This window comes from Solanum pennellii, chromosome 2, assembly GCF_001406875.1.
Source record: "Solanum pennellii chromosome 2, SPENNV200".
NCBI classification, from domain to species: domain Eukaryota; kingdom Viridiplantae; phylum Streptophyta; class Magnoliopsida; order Solanales; family Solanaceae; genus Solanum; species Solanum pennellii.
In genome coordinates this window covers 15,203,034-15,209,425 of record NC_028638.1, presented here as the reverse complement: position 1 = coordinate 15,209,425, position 6,392 = coordinate 15,203,034, and positions in this window count along the sequence as shown.

Here is a 6,392-nt window from a genome sequence, read left to right as displayed (position 1 = left end):
AACTTCAATCAGACTTAACTTCAATCTATTATTACTATTGTTCAGTAAATTATTTCCTTGGAAAGCAAAAATGATAAAAGGGGGGTTTTCTATTTCTAAATAAATGAAAATAACTAGTGAAATTAAAGGAGACAACTAACAGCTTCAAATGTTGGAGTTTAATCAATTAATAAAAGTAACTAGGGTTTACGTGTTCCCCACAGGTTCATAAATTGATAATTCTAACTATAACAATTCTTTCCTAGTATCTTGTATGCAAAGTGATAAGTTATGTATTTCTAAATCCTTGGTCCGGCATCTAGAAAATTTCACTCCGCAACTTGGTCCGGCTATGTGTGTTGGTAAACTAACCCTTACCTTTACCTCATATTAAGCATCGTATTCGATATTTGACTAAGTTATTACCTCGTACCAATCAATACTAGCCTATTAGATAGAATCCACTAAATCTATGTCGATAATTCTTTTCCTATTATCTACCTCCTTGGTCCGGCAAGTAGCATTAAGGTGAGTTCTAACGTTGGCCATCCGTTAAAAAGACTTCTAAGAGAAAGAATTATCAATACATGCAAGACACTATTCTAGAATTGTTATTTTAGTTTGGTTTTACCTCATTATTCGCCTATGGTTCCCACAACCCTAGTCATGGAATTTAGTTACCCATAGTCATAATCACAATATTCAAATATATGATATAAGAATTCATGCACTTACTTCAATGAGAAAGAGTAAAATCCGAAAGTTCGCTTGATTAATCAACAAAAATCACCAACAATCAAATACTGAAATTAATTGAAGAACAAAGATTCTCCAAAAGTGTAACAATAATCCTCAAGTCTAATCCACAAAAGAAGCTCAAAAATCAAGAGTCTAACAAAGAGTCTAAAAATAATCAAGGGTCTAACCTCAAAAACGAGGTTTTTCAAAATATTTATAAAAAAATAAAAACCTAATTAAATAAGGACTCTGTTTGGTGGAAATCTATCAAAACGTGGCTGGGTCGACGGACCTCGCGACGGATCGTCGTGGTCACGATGGACCGTCATGGATTCCGTCATCCCATACTTGTGCAATTTCTTATACTGCTCTCTTCAAAACCCTCGACGGCAGATATGATGGATAGTCACATGAACAACGGTCCATCGAGGGTCTCCGTTCCAAAACACTTGAACTCTTGGAATTTGGGTACTGGGACTACTTCTCTGATCTTCATGACGAACCAGCAGGACGGACCGTCATGGCTACGACGGTCCGTCACGCGCTTCATAACCCCACACTTGGTCAGAATTCCCCATCTTCCTTCAGCAGCTGCGCTATGATGCCACCTATGGACCGTCACAAACACGACGAACCGTCACAAGCTCTGTGGGTGGTAAGTTTATGTATTTCTTGCTCAAAAACCTCCGCATTCATCTTTTAGACAGATTTCCTGCAAATAAAGAGAAACATACATAAAAATTAGTACAAAAGGCTTTTGGACACACCAAACTTAAGGAAAAAGTATTAAAAATACCGTGAAACCATGATATATCAGGTTTGTGTCCATTGTTTTTGCTTTGACTACGTTGACCCAAAAGAGTGTTAAATTTGAGTGGTCGAAGGCATGTGAAAGAAGCTTCCAAACTTTGGAAGATAGGCTTACCTCCACTCAGGTGTTTACCTTACCGGAGGGTACCAATGATTTTTTGTCATATATTTTGATGTTTCCTGAGTCGTTTTGGTTGTGTTCTTATGAGACAATGGAAGGTAGTAGCCTATGCCTCTAGACACTACCTTGACCCAAAAGAGTGTTAAATTTAAGTGGTCGGAGGCATGTGAAAGAAGCCTTATAATTATGGAAGATAGACTTACCTCCGCTCCGGTGTTGACCTTACCGGAGGGTACCATGGGTTTTTGTCGTATATTGTGATGCTTCTCGAGTCGGTTTGGGTTGTGTTTCTTATGCAACATTGGAAGGTAGTAGCCTATGCCTCTAGCCAACTTAAGATGCATGAGAAGAACTACCCAACTCACCATCTTGATTAATGATCGTAGTGTTTTCTTTGAAATTATAAAGGCATTACTTGTATGGTGTTCATGTGAACATGTATATCGACCATAAGAGTCTTCAATATGTGTTTACTCAAAATGAGTTAAATCTACGACAGAGAAGATGGTTGGAATTATTGAAAGATTACGACGTGAGTGTTCGTTACCTCCCTGACAAGGCCAATGTGGTTTCAGATGCTCTAAGGCGTATGACCATGGGTAATGTCTCTCATGTAAAAGAAGGTAAGAAAGACCTACTGAAAGATGTACATACAATGGATCAACAGGGTGTTCGGTTTGAAGATTCCCCAAGTGGTGGTTTTATGGTTCATACTAACTCCGAGTCATCTTTAATGGTTGAGGTGGAGTCTAAGCAACTTCTTGATCCACTATTGATGGAGTTGAAGAAATCAGTACTTAGCTAGTTCAATGAGTCGTTCTCCCAAGGAGAGATGGTGTTCTTAGGTACCTGGTAGATTGTATGTACCAAATGTTGATGATTTGAGGGGAAAGGTTTTAGAAGAAGCTCATGGTTCCCAATATTCTATTTTATCCGGCTGACACCAAAATGTGTTGTGAACTTGGAGAGGTATATTGGTGGGATATCTTGAAAAGGGACATAGCGGAGTTTGTAGCTAAGTTTCCAAATTGACAACATGTTAAAGTCGAGCCTCTAAAGTCAAGTGGTTTGATTCTAACAATTGAAGTTCCTACATGGAAGTGGGAAGAAATTAATATGGACTTTGTGGTTGGGTTGCCTCGAACCCGAAGGGAAAATGACTCAATTTGGGTTATAGTTGATAGATTGACAAAATCTGCTCACTTTTTCCCCGTCAAGTCTACGCATTCGGTAGAGGTTATGAATGGATATACATTGATGAGATTGTGAGTCTTCATAGGAATCCTTTATCCATCATATCGGATAAAGGTGCACAATTCACTTCTTGTTTTTGGAGGTCTTCCCAAAAATGGTTGGGTACTCAAGTGAAGCTTAGCACCAATTTTCATCCCCAAATGGATGGTCAAGCGGAACGTACTATTCAAACCCTAGAAGCCATGTTAAGAGCTTGTGTGATGGATTTTAAAGGTAATTGGGACAATCACCTACAGTTGATTGAGTTATCCTATTATAATAGCTATTATTCGAGCATTTCCCTGGAACCTTTTGAAGCAGTCTACGGTATAATATGTAGGTATCCGATTGGGTGGTTTGAGGTAGGAGATTCTTCACTCCTTGGTCATGAGATAATCTATGACGCTTTGAAGAAGGTTCGAGTGAAAGGGATAGTTTGAAAACAGCCTATAGTAGGCAAAAATCCTATAGCAACAATAGAACAAGAGATCTTGAATTCGAAGTGGGTGATATGGTGTATTTGAAGATTTCACCTATGAAAGGGGTGATGAGATTCGGAGAGGAAGCTAAGTCCCCAATATGAAAGTCCCTATGAGATGTTGCAAAGGGTCAAAAAAGTTTCATATGAGTTTAAATACCTAGTTAACTATCTTCGGTTCATCCGATATGTCATGTCTCCAAAATAAAGAAGTGTATTTGTGATCACGTGTCCATTATCCCTATTGAAGGGTTAGGTGCGGATGAGATTCTTTCCTATGAAGAGGTTCTAGTGTAAATTCTAGATCGTCAAGTCAAGAAGTTGAGGAACAAAGAGGTGGCCTCTATAAAAGTCCTATGCAGAAACCACCTAGCTAGGTAGCAACATAGGAGGCCGAGACCGACATGAAGTACCTCTATAGTCATCTTTTTCCTCAAAGTTCTAGACAAAGTTGAGGTTAGTAATAATCCTCTTTGAAATATGAATAAATTTGAGGCTTTTTTTACTAAAATATGCATAATTATGGTAAAAACGGTTCATGCTAAAATGAGTTTTCATGTGAAAAGGTTCTTTTGCGTAACTTGCCCTTATTTGTGTTTTGTGTATAGTTGCTTTCATGTAATGATATTGAGCATGGTAATGATACATGACAAATTTATTAATGCATAAATATCAGTTTAGTTGTTCCATCCTTAAGTTGCATGTTCAGTTTGAGCTATCCAGTATCTTACGAAAATCCAGTCATAATGTGTTAATTACATAATCCAATTGGAGTAGCATAATACCGAGTTGGACTAGGGCTCAGTGCACCCAAATAGTCCCAAAACTACTAGCCATGAAAGTTATAAGTCTCCTTTATGGACATCATTTTAGTGTTCATGCCAACATGCCTCTATACCTCTGGTAGGGTTCGGTCCTCTCGATGGGGCTTATATATCAGACTCCAATGTTCGCTCATGTGGTTTTATTATCGGTTATTAGTAGTTCCCACATTTCAGTTAGACTCCATAGCATTGACCATGTTCTAGTTTGCAGTCTTAGCATGTATAACTTGGTCAATGCATTCACATTAGTCATGTTCATTATTTCAGCACCTTTATCATGTTCATATTATTTCATTGCTTTATTGTTTTGTTCAGTTATGCGTTATTTCAGTTGTACTATATCCTACATGCTTAATACCTTTTAAGTACTACGGATACGTGCGCTACATCTTCTCGTAATGTAGGTTCAGGTTCTCAACATCCAGATTACGCTTAGATCGGTTCACGATCTCCAGTTCAATGATATCAGTGATTAGTCATCATTATCAGAGGACAACAGTCATGAGTTTCTTTTTTGTATTTTTAGTCCTTTAGTTTCAGTTTTTCTAGACTCAGTTGGGGTCTATCTCAACATTTCTAGTCAGTTAGAGGCTATTTTCAAACATAGTTAGATTCAACTTAGAATTGAGTTAATATCTTCCTTATATTAAACTTGAAAGTTTTCATATGTCTATGTTATAGTATATGAATATTCTTCATCTTTTCATTTTATTTATGATTATAGCCTCCGCATCGGTTTATTATTTTGTTATTTTTGGTATACTCGTGATCATGTCAGCATGGTTAGCTTTCGATCACTTGTGGTCCTAGGTTCCATGTTCGCGTCTCGGGGGTATCTCGGGGTGTGACAACATGGCAGGCGAACGGGCCCACATTCACCTTTTTATATGTTCCAAATAATTTCAAGGATACAATCCCAACCTTAACTACTACAATGATCATTTTATCATGATAACAAGCAACACAAGAGAATTCTTGAAGAATCTTTTATCTCTTCAACCAAATAGTCACATGAATTCTTAATTTCTTTTGCATCACATTTGAATCACAATGGTCAACCGATTATGCCAACTGATATTTATTCTAGTAAGCTTCTAATTTACTTTTAATTGTGATATCATCATCATTCTCATTTTTGTATACAAAAAAGAACGAGAAAAATGAGTAATCTTCATGTAAATATTTATAACCCACTTTAGTTGTACTAACTTGAAGATATTAAATGTTCCATAATTGATAGTCTAAATGTAATATTTTCTTCAATTATTCCAAAACATAAAAGTTTGTTCTAAGACTTACTAGAGCCCCAATATTATAAACAGTTTCATTCCTCCGGATAATAATAAATTAGCCCTTTCAACATTATTATTTAATTTTGTGTACTACAACAAATTTCAAGCCATTCCTATGGTGAATTTCTCCTTCAACGATAAAATCAATATTATTGTCATAGTTAAAATTATCACATGCAAGATATTTCTCGACAATCAATGACAAGTTTGTTTGGTCATAGACACAACCTTTATAAGTAAGAGTTGTTTCTTTCTTTTTTTTCTTCAATAGTTCATAATTTAACATACCACAATATTTGTGTAGTACTTAAAGTATATGAATAAATGATCATTTATGTAAAAATATTTCTTTTCAATCTCTCATACCTCCCATAGAGGTGAGATGTGATATTTATCCAACAATACATAACATGTTCTTATCCATAAGAATACAACCAATTGAATACGCTCCACATATTTTTATTAGAAACTCATTGTCATGCTTTCACATTCATCAAATGCATGTGACTCATATAAACATCACTTTAAGAGGTCAAATGTATCAAATGTACTACCACTTTGTATTCTTTTATTTGATGGAGGATTTACAAAACTTTTCAAATTTGGGTTCACCAACAACAATGTGCTCAATAACTTCTGATACCACTTTGATAGATAAAAAATGCATTCACATTTGAAGGAGTATCTTAAGAAACAATGTGTCCAATAACCTTGCATAACACTTTAATGGACAAAATTACCTTCACATTTGAGGAAACATCTTAAGAATTCATAGTGTTATTCCTTACAATTAACTTTATTATTTTGTACTCCTTTATTTTCTCAAAGGAACTTAAGGACACAAAAGACAAGGACTGAGATCAACAAGAAATAAGCATTCGACAATAGTGGATATCAACCAAACCCAAGATAATCTA